Source organism: Solanum stenotomum, chromosome 7, assembly GCF_019186545.1.
Source record: "Solanum stenotomum isolate F172 chromosome 7, ASM1918654v1, whole genome shotgun sequence".
In the NCBI taxonomy this organism is placed as follows: Eukaryota; Viridiplantae; Streptophyta; class Magnoliopsida; order Solanales; family Solanaceae; genus Solanum; species Solanum stenotomum.
The window spans coordinates 5,705,324-5,721,985 of NC_064288.1; the positions used below are offsets into that span (position 1 = coordinate 5,705,324).

At 33.2% G+C, this 16,662-nt stretch overlaps 1 protein-coding gene and 1 pseudogene across 2 annotated transcripts in view; one reads left to right on the forward strand and one right to left on the reverse strand.

The window, feature by feature from the left end:
- The window catches only part of LOC125870339 (photosystem II reaction center W protein, chloroplastic-like), an 841,908-nt gene that overhangs the window by 681,842 nt on the left and 143,404 nt on the right, over positions 1-16,662 (forward strand). The gene's annotated exons all lie outside the window — the stretch shown is intronic.
- The window catches only part of LOC125871350 (homeobox-leucine zipper protein HDG11-like), a 28,065-nt pseudogene continuing 20,474 nt past the window's right edge, over positions 9,072-16,662 (reverse strand).

Sequence of the window (16,662 nt, forward strand, 5' to 3'; positions counted from 1 at the left end):
ATATTGCAAACATGAGGGACTATTAATGCTCCATGTGAAAAACTAAAGGATGACTTTGAATTTTAACCCAAAGATGAGGGACTATTTTGGGCCTTTTCTCGAAAAAAAATCACCAAAACTTATAATTTAGTTCATTAGTTCTTTCTTTTAAGTTGTTTTAGTCTACTGGACTTTTCTTATGCCCAATTGTGGCAAAAGGTTACTTGTAGCCCTTTATATGACCACCAAATCTTTTGTGCCTCGTTTTGACAATACTAGCAACCCTTTGTACTGCTACTCATTACCCTTCATATGATTACCATTCATGTTGTGCCTTATTAAGGCAGAATTAGTAACCCTTTAATTGTATGATTACGCATAACCCTTTGTAGGCTTACCATTTTATTACAATTTGAATTAAATCTTCAAGCTTTTATTTTTTAACGTGATTACGATACGACACTTCAATCACATTAATTATAGTAGTCACTTTCTTTAGAATCTATTCTTTTTTGTTAAAGGGACAGAACTACTGAACAGAATGACAGACAGTGCACTACAACAAAAGAGGATTTTGCAGCAATAATATAATTGCCGCTATATTATATTTAGCTGCAATAATAAATATGAATATTTATAACCAGCACTTTATATAAATGCTGCTAAAGGCTTTAGCGTTTCTATATGCACTGACATTAACTCAATTGCTGCTAAATATTTTTGCAAATATTAATAAATATTGTCACTAAAAGGAAAATCTATTGCCAGTAAATGTCTTTTTTGTTGCAGTGTCAGTGGTCGTCTAAGCCAAAATCTCATCCCTTTTCGGACCAACGAGAAGAGACCAAACATCTCCCATCTATGTTATGCAGATGACACTATTGATCCGTAACACTCAATTTCCTTGCTTGAACTGTAGAACTAATTGGAAGGAGTTAAGTGCTAAAGTTGCACATCCAATTCAATTCTTAATATCAAGGTTATCAGGTGGAATAAACCAAAACAGTCTCTCACGCCTGGTCACTGTGACCCCCTTTGTGAGGAAGCACCCCTTCTCTCAAAGTTACTAGGCTATATTGCTGAGTTCCCTAGAGAGAGTTGTCTCGGCCTCTAGGTATTCTATACATACTCACCTGTGTCGGTTTTAGGTACAAGTACCCTCTTGCTCAAAGTCGTTCGAGCCTTTCCTGAGAGTATGGCATGGGTTACTTCAGTGCATGGTGAAGCAGCTTGTGGTGGAATTTTCACGTACCATAATAGTAATATGAATATGATCTTCCATTCTAATTACTTTGGCATCAGCACAAATATGATAGAAAGTCTAGCTCGTTTGAAAGGGATACAATAGCGTGTCCAGAACCAAATTTTAATGTGGACACTGAAATATACTTTTTGATTACCACTAACATGATAACTGACAAGGCTAAAGTCATGTGGACAGAGACAGTTTCCAAATCAGATATTATTATAGAGAAGCTAATTGAACAGCTGACTGCATTGCCAATTTTGGTTCATAGTATACGAGAGTAGGTTCTTCCGGATAAAACGGCTATCAGTATAGTAAGTATCTGTGACATTCAAGTTTAGTTAACTGTTGCAACTGTCGCATAATTCCTCAGGAGATGCAAAGGCCTGAAAAATATACCAAAATTTTACTTCATGAAGGAAAAACCAGTTGGGTAAGTAATGCAGGACATAATTAAACTAAGCACATTCACACTAAATGCTTCAGGCACAAGGGTCTAAACAAGGATATCAGGTACATACCAATTTTAAGGCAAATTGATTGATACACTTTTATCCATTCCCACCATACTCAACTGTAAACACTCGTAGTGACAAGGAATCTGAAGCAGAGATGTCATGCTGCAATGACGAGACATTCTGACACAACAAACATGGAAATGAAATATGCATTGAATTTAGATCCCTCATCATATTGTCTAGCATGTGAATCTCCGACTCCAGTTCCATGCTTTCGAATATTTCGGGAAAATTTTCTAAACTAGGGCACACCTGTAGAGTCTGATATTTAAGGGAACTGATGCACAGAGCTGGAAACCTCTTAAAGCTGTTTACAACTAGTTAATATTAATCCACAGAGATTTTTGAGAAATCTCAGGGACTGATGAATATATACCTCTTCAAGATTGTTCGCTGCCTTACTTATAGATTATATGAGTCCACCACGTGTCAAGAGACCAGGTCCCTTGACTATACTAATAACAGGAAGAACAATAAATTCTTAAAGTAAAGGAACACTGAAGTTTACGTAGAAACCTCCTTGTTCAAGGGAGGAAAAAACCACGACCTGTCACATGATTTCTCAATCAACTCCACTAACTTCAAGCAACATGTGAATACAGACTCCAGTAATCACAAAGGATTAAACTCTTAATCCTACACCTTGTAACACCTCTATTACAAGACTCAGAACAATAGCCCTATTGCCCACAATATCAACTACCTCTAGTTAACATAGACTTCAACCAAACAAATTTCGACTAACTCTAGCCATGTACTTGACTTCACTACGATTACAACTGAAATGATCTATGTTCCTTTATAACGTAGGAATAGATCTTACAATAAATATGCACAAGATACTAATACTCAAATAACATCTTAAGACTTTTAAGATCACTCGATCAGGTCCCTTGCTGCTTGTGAGGATGGTTCTTGTTGAGAGAATGACTTTTGCTTTTGGATATACTTGATTGAAAAAACTTGATTATTTATTGTCAAGGTGACCAATATAAGATGGATAAAAACAACCTAGTAGTACGCCGTTGGTTGAGTGCCCTACACCTCTGCTGCCGTCCCACTAACCACAACAGGTGTGGCGGGTTTACAACTACACTCCATTGACTTGTCCCGGGCGACTATCACTTGAGGGATCCCTCTACCAGATCCCATAGATTGTTAATTCATCAAAGCATCAGAATATAACACTTATCTTGAATTAGACCTCCTGACCAAATGACAATAACTTTACTAGCTAGTTATGCCAAAGTTCCACACACCCCGGGTCCCATGGAAGTGGATTAAAAAAATAAATAGCTTTTTTTACTTTAAAAGTACAAGAAAATCAAATATTTGCACATTTCATAACAAGTATAGAGAAAACTTCAAACTTACATACTTTCATTAATAACTTTCTAGAAACATGCTTTGAAAGATTAAAAGAACACTTCTTTCACAAATTGATAACATGTAAAAAAAAATAGAGTTACCATCAAATACTCGGTAACTCGTATAGAGATTTACAAAAAAAATAATCATCTTACCAAAAAGTTGGACTTATTGTATCTGATCCTTAGATTTGGAAGCTGCCTTTTATCCAAATTATAGTCTCCTTTGGAGGATTGCAGCAAATTCTGATAAATGGAGATATAGGCAGGGTATGTTAATTCTATAATCTTCTTTGCAAGCACATCCATTACTTGATTGTCCTCTCTGTTAACAGTGAAAAATCTCTATAGTTAGGAAAATATAACCTCATAACAGCTTTCAAGTTCCATATAACGAGTAATTTAATACTACTATATTCATACTAATTTTTGTCACCATATTTACACGACTCATATTATCATTCAAAAATATTTAATCAAATTACCTTATGGGCATGACTTTCGTAAGAAACAACTTTAGTTAAGACAAGTCTAAACTAACCTCAAGATTATTCCTTTCTAGCAAGGGTAACTTCTACATTTACCAACACCAATCAGCATACAACTAAATCTACATAATAATCGGTGTTCAGTTTATTACATCAAATATACAACTAATAGCAAACATGGCAAGAGGAACATATGAGTTATCTAGTGTAAACATTATGTCATACCTTCTATTTTATAATTATTTCTTCCATTTAACTAAGTCTCAAATGATCCTATATCCGGGGCCTCAACATATGTCCAAGATAGTTAATGAGATAACTCAATACAATGCAAATTTCCTAATATATTGTACCTGCATGTATGAAGAAACAATTTACTGCATATATAAAACGCCAATAAATATCCAACCACTTTTTTCTCCTTAAACATAGATTTAAATTCATCTATGATAAATAGGGCATGTGTTTAGGGGTGTCAAATGAGAATGTTGAGTCGAATTTGGAGGGGTCAAAATCAAACGTGTTGAGTTAATAAATGAGATAGTTAATAATCCGCCCAAATGTTACTAATTGGGCTAAAACAAATCGAGTCAAAATGGGCTAAACAATGGGTAGTCCAACCCGCCCAACACTTACTAATATTTCTCATGTATCAATTTGATCTATATATCTGCCAAACTTTTAGATGGGTTGAATTAGACTGATCAAAATGAGTTGAGTTAATAAATATATAATGCTAATTATTATATTCAGAATATCAGGGATGTTCTGACTTAGAATAGTCCAATCAGTCCGGCCCATTACAAAATGGACATATCCTTGCAATATGGTGGAAAGGCTTAGAACTGTAAGAGATGGAAATAAGTTTGGTGAAACAAGGCTCCTTATGGCACAATCAAAGTGCACACTGATGGGAGTTACTCACAAAAATATGGGCAAAGATAGTATATGTGGAATTATTAGAGATAGTCAAGGTGATTTAGTCATGGTTTTCTCTATTTCAGTTCAATGTAGCAATAGCAATATCGCTAAATGACGCTATTGCAGCATAGGTTGGAGTGAAATGGTGTTGTCTCAATGAAAATACTTAGAACTTGACTCAATGCACAACCAACATGGTGACAAAGGATGACACTTTCTACCTGAATCTTAACCAGATTGTGGACAAAATCATTAACTACAAGAAGAGGGCTGGAATCAAAATCACTCACCGCTACAGAGAAGGAAACCAAGTAGCAGATTTTCTTGTTGCCTTTTTTATTCTAAGGACTCATGTAGACAATAATGTGCCAAAAAACAAATACTAGTGTGCCTACATTAACCAAACATGGAGAATGAACAACAACTACAAATCATAGAGACAAAGTGAGTTGGTAGAAGAGAAATGGGGAAGGAGGAGACAGAGGTTTGTCTGAAGTATGTCAACACGGAGATACAAGTTAAATATTTTTTGCAAAAAACTAAAAAAATGTATAGCATTAAAAGTGTGGGGGAAACTGACTACGTCATTAAATTTTTATGTATGATGTAACAAACTAGAATTCTCAACACAAATACTCAACTACTATATAATCACTCATAACCAAATAACAACACCAACACTTAAATTATTGAATTACAATAGAAACTATTGAAAAAACAAGTAACTAAGAATAGAGAGAAGAACGGAGGATGAGAAGCTTAGACTCTAGAAAGTGTTAAGAATTCATCACCAACTTAGTTAATATCTATGACATGCCATAGAAGTATCTAGAATATTCAAAGTTGTAAAGAAATGAAAGGATATATCTAGAATGATTGTTCCTTAGAAAAATTGTAGAAATATTCTAGAAGGGATAGTTTTAGAATTATGTAGTTGGAGGAATATGCTAGAGTAGAATAGTACATATCCTCCTCTAGTCCTTCCATCGATCACCACTTATAAATAGAGGTGACCACTTGAGTTGTAGAAAAGAAAGTATGCAAATTAAAATCTATTGCCACTACATGTCTCTTTTGTTGTAGTGCAAGTGGTCGTCTAAGCCAAAATTTCATCCCTTTTCAGACACACAAGAAGGGACCAAACATCTCTTATCTATGCTACGCAGATGACACTATTGATCCTTAACATTCAGTTTCCTTGCATGAACTGAAGAAGTAACTGGAAGGAATTATGTGCTAAAGTTGAACAGCCAATTCAATTCTTAATATCAGGTGGAATAAACCAAAACAGTCGCTCAGGCCTGGTCACTGCAACCCCCTAATTTTTGAGGAAGCACCCCTTCTCTCAAAGTTACTGGGCTATATTGTTGAGTTCCTTAGAGAGAGTTGTCGCGTGCCCCTAGGTATTCTCTACCTACCACCTGTGTCGGTTTCAGGTACAGGTACCCTCTTGCTCAAAGTCGTTCGAGCTTTTCCTGAGAGTATGGCATGGGTTACTTCGGCGGTAAGGTGATGCAGCTTGAGGTGGCATTCTCACAGACCATTATCGTAATATGAATATGGTCTTCAATTCTTACTTTGGCATCTGCACAAATATGGTAGAAAGTGTAGCTCGTTTGATAGGGGTACTATAGTGCGTCCAGAACCATATTTTAATGTGGAAACTGAAACATACTTCTTGATTATCACTAACATGATAACTGACAAGGCTAAAGTCATGTGGACATTGTCACATTGAAAGTTTCCAAATCAGACATTGTTATAGAGAAGCTAATTGTACAACTAACTGCCTAGCTAATTTTGGTTCATAGTATACAAGAATAGTTCTTCCGGATAAGATGGTTATCAGAATAGTAAGTATCTGTGACATTCAAGTTTAGTCAACTATGGCAACTGCTGCATAATTCCTCAGCAGATGCACAGGCCTGAAAAACATACCAAAATTTTACTGCATGAAGGAAAAACTAGTTTGGTAACTAATGCAGGACATAATTAAACTAAGCACACTCACACTTAATGCTTCAGGCACAAGGGTCTGAACAAGGATATCTGAAAGTTCTAGTCATAATCATCTTTCTCAATCGAGCATCATAACATTGAACAAGATATCTATCGGGTAGGAAAATTTGAGAGGGTTGCTTTACTTGAAGATCTGTTGAAGATACAATTAGATCTTCCACTATCCTAAATTGAACCTCCACGTTTAACATTGTACACATATGAAAATGACCCTGTAATTGTATCGCTAAAGTTAGAGAGTTTGATCATTACATTTCACTACCAAACTGCGTTACAAAATTTATTATATATCAGATTAACCTGCCAGAGTAACATACAACAAATTCGAAGAATATAACACTTATTTTTATATTCATATCATCTTGCGACATATAAATTTAATTCTCTCGTATAATTGTCATCGAATGAGTATTAAAAATATCCCGGGGACAACATATGTCCAAGATAGCTAGCTAAAGATAGTTAATGAGATAACTTAATACAATGCAAAATTCCTAATATATTATACCTGCATGTATAAAGAAACAATTTACTGCATATATAAAACACCAATAAATATCCAACCACTTTTTTCTCCTTAAGCATGGATTTAAATTCATGTATGACAAATAGGGCATGTGTTTAGGGGTGTCAAATGAGTGTGTTGAGTCGAATTTGGTGGGGTCAAAATAAAACGTATTGAGTTAAAAAAATGAGTTGGTTATTAATCCGCCCAAATGTTACTAATTGGGCTGAACCAAATCAAGTCAAAATGGGCTAAACAATGGGTAGTCCAACCAGCCCAACTCTTACTAATGTTTCTCATGTATCAATTTGATCCGCCAAACTTTTAGATGGGCTTAATTAAACTGATCAATATGAGTTTGAGTTAATAAATGACGCTAATGAGTATATTTAGAATATCAGGGCTATTCTGACTTAGAATAGTCCAATTAGTCCGGCCCATTACAAAATGGACATATCCTTGCAATATAGTAGAAAGGCTTAGAACTGTAAGAGATGGAAATAAGTTTGGTGGAACAAGGCTCCTTATGGCACAATCAAAGTGAACATCGATGGGAGTTTCTCACAAAAATATGGGTAAATATTGTATATATGGAATTGTTAGAGATAGTCAAGGTGATTTAATGTAGCAGTAGGAATATCGCTAAATGAAGCTATTGCAGTAGAGTTTGGAGTGAAATGGTGTGGACTCAATGCACAACCAACATGGTGACAAAGGACGATCCTTTCTACCTGAAGCTTTACCAGTTTGTGGACAAAATCATTAACTACAAGAAGAGGGCTGGAATCCAAATCTCTCGCCGCTACAAAGAAGGAAACCAAGTAGCAGATTTCTTGTTGCCTTTTTCATTCTAAGGACACAGGTTGATGCTAATGTGCCAAAAAACAAATACTACTGTGTCTACTATAACTAAACATGGAAAATGAACAACTACAAATGGAGTTGGTAGAAGAGAAATGGAGGAGGAGGCGACAGAGGTTTGTCTGAAGTATGTCAACGCGGGCTGCAAGTTAAATATTTTTTGAAAAAAACTAAAAAAATGTATAGCATTAAAAGCGCAGGGGAAACTGATCACGTCATTAATTTTTTACGTATAATGTAACAAACTAGAATTCTCAACACAAACACTTCAGTACTGTGTAATCACTCATAACCAAATTACAACACCAACACTTAAACAATTGAATTAGGAAATTACTGAAATAACAAGTAACTAAGAATGGAGGATGAGAAACTTAGACTCTAGAAAGTGTTAAGAATTCATCACCAACTTAGTTAATATCTATGGCATGCCAGAGAAGTATCTAGAATATTCAAAGTTGTAAAAAAATGAAAGGATATATCTAGAATGATTGTTCTGAGAAAAGTGCAGCAATATTCTAGAGTAGAATAGTACATATCCTCCACTAGATCCTTCCATTGATCACCACCTAAAATAGAGGTGGCCATTTGAGTTGTAGCCAAGAAAGAAATAAAGTAAGCAAGCAAGTAAGGAGTGTGTACGCAAGACGAGTGGGTGCTCAACCTAGACCCCAAGTAAATATATTGTTGGGCAGTCTAATTCTTGAGCCTCTTCGTGGTTTAGCCCTAGGCCCAACAATTTGGCTAGTGTATGGGCTATCCGTGTTCACAACATATAATTCCATCCACACATGGATACTATTTATATACTATTCCACCTAAACATGGATACTATTTATATACTATTCCACCTAAACATGAATACTATTTTATATACTACTCCACTAGATTAAACTAGCAAAATCAGGAAGGTATGATATTGTAACATGAAAAAGAACAAAAACAATGAACAGAGAAAACCAAACATAATAAAAATGGAAAAAACCAAACAAATGAGAAGTCTCAAATAAGTGTATCATTATAAATGATAATTGCAACAACACATATCTCACAATCTTGAGATTTTCAAAAGTCACAAATAAGGGAATGCATCATCCTTTGAAGCCATCAATTGTCTGAGTTTTAAAATCTTCAAAACAAACAAACAAACAACATGAAATTAAACAATCATAAATCAGAGCAACCCAATGTTGCTTTGATTTTAAAATTATGCTGCTCAAAAGGCAATGAACAGAAGCCACTACCTCCATTTGTTGCTTCTGGGAGGTTGGATTATTATGACCACTAATCAATATTTGAAAAGTCACTGTCAAAACTGAACCATTTTCTGCATTTGCAGCACTGTCCCTATCCGAGGAGAGGCGACCATCAGGACTTATGATGATACCTGACGGCAAAATGGGAACTTTTGTTGCATCACCTCCATTGACAATTGAAGCGACTGTTGGTAACTCTATGGGTGCATAGACTAAAAATGCTCCCATACTATCAATGCTTGTCTCTTGGAGTACTAACATTTCCTTTTGCATACAAGGCTGCATATACATTACAACAATTAAAAAATATTAGTGGAAGTACTAAAAGAGATGATGTGAAGAAGATTTTCAAATTATCACTGTATATAAATTAAATGTGACAAAAGATAGTCTTTGTTTTTGTGTGTGTTTTTATTGTTAACTGACTAAAAGTCAAAAGTGAAACTGGACCATAGAAAATGTCTTTTGATTCAATAATCAAAGATTAAAAGCCTAAAGGATGAAAAGATACAAGTTAGAAACTTTGGTATTTCTACGTATGAAAAAAGAAGAATCCAATCATAAATAATATTATTTGATTCTTGAAAAATGTCATTATTACTGGATAATTTAAGCATAAAATAGCAAACTATAAGTAATAAATATGAAAAATACCTGAATGATTGTAATACTGTTTCCTGGAAGAGCTCCTGTTAGTACTTGAGCTAACTCAATCACATTATTTCCATCGGTCAAAATATCCCACTGAAAAAAAAAATCAAACGATAAACAATATCATAATTTAATTGTTAAAATTAAGTTTGTGAGATGAGCATTGTTTAAAATAATATGTACAATTAACGCCAAGGCTAGCAAACATGTAGATAATATAACATGGGAACACAATATTAGCAAATTAATCAAATTCAAGACTACAACTTAATAGTTTAAAAAATTCTTAACATTGAACTCATTCTATTTTTTTATTTTAAAATTATGATATTTTGAAATATTTGAGAGTTTCAAATTAAAATCTATACAGGGATTGAAAAAAGTCAATTTCTATATGAGTATTTTAGGGGTCCTTTGGTTAACAAGTCATACAGGGATTAGAATTGTAATTTTTTTTTATCAGATGTTTGGCTCATTGCATTAAAAATTGAATATCCAATGCAAAGATATATACAATCATACCTTATTATTATTATTATTATTATTATTATTATTATTATTATTATAACAATCATTCCCTATAACAATATTTCACCTATAATATACTATAACAATAACATATCATGCGTAATCCCACAATGTGAGGTCTAGAGAGGGTAGAATATACACAAACCTTACCTTTACCTCTTGGAGATAGGTAGGCTGTTTTTGAAATACCTTTGGCCAATTGAATATAACATCAAAGTTTTATTTGGAACCGATATCAATATCATGCAATATTTTTATATTCTCAATAATAATATTTCGCTGTAACAACTAAACAAATTATCTGAACAATTGTCATTATTATAAAGAGGTTTGAATACATACCTGACTTCTTGTCTTGTCATCTTTGAAGAAATTGAAGACATCTTGGAATGAAAGAGGAAGCCACAAAGAAGTAGCAGCAGTGGCAATAAAGCCTTTTGGTTGGACAATTTCTTCATTTTTCCTTATTGAAATCCTATCTCCGCGGTTGAGCCGTGATGAAGTTGGAAAATATAAGTTGTCTGTCATGCTTAGGATTTCAAAAAAGCTCTTCACCATCCTTTGAGATATTTGTATTGTATTTTTCAGCCCTTCTAGATAATTAAACATTGAAAATAAAAATAAAAATAAAAATAAAATATAAGTATTACAACAACATATATATCATGTGTAATTCCACAAGTGGAGTCTGAGAAGGGTATCCCTACCCTGAGAATGTAGAAATGTTGTTTTTGATAGATCCTCATTCAAATAAAGTATATCAAAATTCATATATGTAAAACAAATAGTATGATATAATTGAAGCCAACATGTAATACTAAAATCGAAAGATAAAATATTAGGAAAGCGAAATTCACAATACTAATAAGGAAAAAAAAGGTAAGTGCGTGTTTTTTGTTTTTCTAAAAAATAATTTGTTTTAGGAATTCTATTTTTATTTTCAACAGTATTTGGTTGGAGAGTGAATATATTTTCCAGAATAAAAAAACTTCTATTGAAGATTGATAAAAATATTTACGGACCAGAAAGTATGATGAGATCTTTACATGTTAAAGGTGATAGTGATGTCCGAGTGTGGTTAAAGCGTCAATATAATGTTCAAAGTTGAGATGATTGTGAAGGAAAATGACTTTTCCTAAACAATGAGAAATACGACCATTTTTCTTGCTCCTTCGGTTGGAAAACATTTTCCCTAAAAGTTATTTTCTGACGAGTCAATAAACATCAAAATAAGACTATTTTTTTGAAAAAAGTCAAATCATACCAAACACACCCCCTAAAGGAAAAAAAAGAAAACTTTGAAAATGACACGTCTCAATTAAAAATTGAGAAAATTATAAAGAAAAATGACTTCTCCTGAAAATAAAAGAATGAATCATGTTCCAGGCCATTTTAGAAAAGAAAAAAAAAATCTCTACTCGAATATGTAGTTTTTTTTTAATATATATATCTTGTGAAACATACCTTTAAAGATGGTTTTATTTTTTAAAAAATTATATTTTTAATGAAAACCGCCTTGAAGTGATGAAAGATTTGCAATATATCCTTATCTTACCTTATAAATTAAAATCTGAAAAAGTAGTAAATAAATAAAAAGGAATATAAAATCGAACCTCCTTTAAAATCATGCCTAGTAGGGCATATTGCACCCATAGCAAAATTATATCTCTCAGACATCCTTTGAAGTGTAACAATCCATCTTTTAGCTCCGTATGTTTGACGATCACACAACAAGTCTCTAAAGATACGATGTACTTGATTTTTTTCATATACTTGAACATGTTCCACCCAAGTAACCTGCAAGAGTAAAAATAATGCAGAAAACAGAATCAAAATAATTAGCTCGTTGGTAAATAATTAGGAAGGTATGTTGAAAATTCGTGTTTTCTTAGTAGTGGATGTTATAAGGCAAGGACTGATTAGGACCATATGAGGAGACAAATATTCATCCTCACTCGTTTAGATTCAAACATCTAGGACATGAACAACATAGTATGGGTCGGAGTTCCACATTGTTACATAAAGAATAGTGATAGGTCTAACGACTCCAATAACATGTTAAAAAAATGGCTATTGAATCTAACTCAATCCTAAAATATAACTTATAAGTTTGTTGGGGATTTTCCAAGGCTATACACGGACAAAAAGATCATTTTCTAAACTAATATGGGGACACTTAAAAGAACCCATGATGCACGTCCCCACGCTGATCATTTGGAGCATGAACTAGCAACATAACATGAGGATCCAAAATTGGATTATCTGAGAATAAAGATAGTTTGATTCTTATATCATATTAAGAACAATAGACATCATGACATAGGTGCCGGTAAATATTTACGTCTTGTAGCATACTCTTCAGGAAATAAGTTCCATATAAATAGTGATATAGATGTTACACGTTTGAGTTGTAGAAACAATCACAAGTGCAAAATAAAAATACATATAATAGACCTAGTAAGTTGGACTTCGTGTGTAGAGGGAGCTTAGTGAACATAGTTTTCCTTTTATATAAATAGTGATATAGAGAGGAAATGATTCATACCTTGCTTTGGCCATTACCCATATCTTGAATTGCACAACCAGAAGGAAACTTCCAAGAATAAGAATGTACACCACTTTGAATCTCATTGAATATATCATAGGAAACATCCATCATAATCCATGTTGTTGGATCAAATTGTCTACAACAACGTATGAAGAAAAAATCTCTAGCTTCCACTAGAGGGGATAAAATATGCAACTTTTCATACATCTGTATTCAAGAACCAAGAAAAAATTAGATTATTTTTATGAAATAATTATAATATTTATTTATTCTCTACGGAAGAAGATCTAAAAGATGTATCAGTATCTTACCAATTGTATAGAGCCTCCCCAAGTCCCAGAATCAAGAACTTCAATAGTCCTCGCTTTTGTGACTATAGTGGGAAACAAGTTCATCCATTTGACCTGCATATACAAATCAATATTTTTTTTACGTATATGATTAATTATAAAACAATGACAATAATAACTATGTCTCAAAATAAGTACTCATTTGTCCATGTCCATCACTCCAGCTAAACTCATCCTAATCAATATTGTATGGGATAAAATTAAAAATTAAAATCGTATCAGCCTATTTGAAAAATAGCCAATTTTTGGAATTCATGACAATCTGTTAGATTTCAAAAAAAATTGAAAATATATTTGATCTTTCACATGCTCAAGTTCGAAATCCATGAAGAGTTCAAGAAACTTACTGGATCAAGAAAATTATGGATTAACTCAATTGCAGTCATTGACACAACTTCAGAATCCTTTGATGATTCAATTTGAGTAGCTGGTGATTGGTAATAAGGTCGATTTGGATTTGGAAATGTTCTTTCATAACTCTCGCGATGAATAGAACACCTCCCTTCACTTGATGATTCCACCCAAATTGGATCATTCCTTTTCCAAAGTTCAACCATTTCATTCATAGAAGCAACAACAATCTCAAACATTATTGTTTTTTGCCTATTATCATGATGAAATTCGTAATGTTCTTGTCGTGATGGAGACATTATTGGGATATTATTAATATTTATTGAATGTGCTTGAACATTATTATTAGTATTATTTTCCTGACGAAAAGGAGGAGGATATCCAAGAGTTGATTTTGATGGTGCCAAATTTGAAACCATCACAGAAGGCCTTCCAGGAACACTTGAGATGAGTTTTAATACTCTTTCATACTGCAAAAAAATTGTTAAGTTAATTTTACTTATAATAATAGGTAATTATTTATAATAAACATGATTTGAGAACCTAAAACGATAAGAGTATATAATTAAGTTTTTATAAGTGTATGTAAATTAAATTATTTTCATTCAACTTGATCTCTCTTGTCAAGGGCGGGTGCAACTCGCAAGTCATAAGCACGGGGCAGAAATGAATTCAAGATCTAAACTTAATGAGTTAAGCCTTTTTAGGTATTTAACAATTTTTTTTGGTGGGGGGAGAGGGGGATTTTCACCTAGTTTTACCCACATTAGGACGTCCACAAATTCATGGAAGGGGTAGATGTCACAAGCATTTGTACTAGGCATCTAAAGCTAAATTCATTGTATTTATAAAATTATGGATCCAGATATAACATTTTTTAAAAAAACTAGTGATTTTTTTTTCATGCATCTATGCTCAGTGGCGGATCCAGGATTTAGAGTCCGTGGGTGCCAAATAGACTTATCGATTGCAACATCAGCCTTCTAAAGTTGCCCTCCTACCATGGCACCACAAGACAATTTTATTGTGTGGGTGGCACGCTTTATATTTATATAAATATTATATATATATACCTATGTATATATAGAGTTTCCGTCGAAGTTCGGGGGTGGCGTGGCACCCCCAAACCTCTGCATAGATCCGCCACTGTCTATGCTCTGTGTAAAAATTATGGGATTCAAATTGAACCCGGTGCCTATAATCTGCATCCACCTCAATAGATATCTTAAAGGTGGAATAAAGACATATATATATAAATTGAACTAAAACTTATAAAAATATCGTAAATCTGACCCCTTCATTTCAAAATTCAAAGTACAACATTGAGTTATGTGCTAAATGCCTTAAAGCCCGGATTGATCCATCGAGTTCAAACCACGAATATGCCTGGTCTTTTGTTATATATAAGCAATTCTTTTTAAGATAAATAAATAAATTAATAGCAAAAATAAATAGTATATATAAGTATAAGGTTTACCTGTTCTCTCAACCTTTGATTTTCCATTTTCAATACACGGGTCCTTTCTTCTTTTCCAATGGGTGGTCCATCACACTTTGGGCACATAATTTTCGTCATTGCCTCTTTCATTGCGTATTCTCACAAAGAAATCTTTCATTTTCTCTTCTAAGAGCATTGTTAACGGATCTCTCATTTTGAGTCTGATGAAATATATAAAACAAAAAAGAATCATATAAAAATAAGATATTATGAGTTAATAAAATGTAGAAAGAGAAAGAAATTAGTAGTTTTTTGGAAAAATAGCATTTTCCACCTCTAAAATATAGGTATATTATGATTTTGATCCTTGTGATATTTGACGAATCATATTTAACTTTTAACTAATCAAAATGTGTGTTTCGAGTACTTTTATGTATGACGTATGTTGTATAAACTACTTTAATAATTATATTATAATCAAACATGGAGTAAAATTTACCATAACACATAGATAATTAAGTAATTGTACAATTAATCATTATGTTAAATTTGTGAACATTCACAAACAAAGGGATCAAAAGTGCACATTCCAATTAACTGTAGATTTGGGTACTGAGCAAGATATTACTATTATCAAAATGAGAATTTTATAATAATTGAAGGACCAAATTAAGCCTTTTTTAAAAAAATCCGTGAAAATTATTTTCTCCTTCAACCTTTGCTTAAAATTTTAAATTCCCGCTCTGATTTTGAACAACATACACTTTCTTCCTCATACGAAATATATATTTTGAAGAATGTTTAGATAGGTGAAAAAATTAGTCCATGAAAATTTAATCTACCTAATTTGAACGGGTTTTGCTAGGCATATTTTCATGCGGGTAAATTTGGGCACAAATCAAGGTATAGCATGATTAAAAGATGGTTGATATAAACTAAATATTCAGCTCAAATTAATTCATAAAAGAACTTCTTAAAATGTATATAGTCAACAACAACATACCTAGTGTAAACCAATAAAAGTGGGGCATGAGAGGATAAAGTGTACACATATCCTACAACTACCACGGAGGTACAAAGGTTGTTTTCGATAGACCCTCATCTCAAGGAAAATATGGACCAACGCATTATAGAGAAAGAAGTACGAAAATAGAAAAAGTCCTGCCAAAATACTGTAGATAACCTATCCAATCATCCTAAACAATAGCCATAATAAGACAAAACAATAATAGAAGCGTAAAATCCCATAGCTAATAACCAAACTAATACTACAACTATTAGTGTAGAAGAATAAGCGAGACAACTCAACAATCTAACTAACCTCCTACCCTAATATGTGTCCTTCATAACCTCCTATCTAAGGCCTCAACTTTATTACACATATAACACCCAAAATTGCAATGCTCTATGAGTGCTCCAACTTCCCCAGTACAATGTCTGTGTCCCTCTCTTTGTTCAGGAGTTTGTGAAAGTAAGCTTGCACTTTGTCAACTCGACATCAATTGTCACAAACGTATCTCAAGGTAAGGCCTGGATCCATAACTTACAAACCTTGAACTCACCGAAAATTGTTGATTTTACTTAGTAATTTCATGATTTGTGCAGATTGAACTGGAAGGAGTTGATACCATTGCAA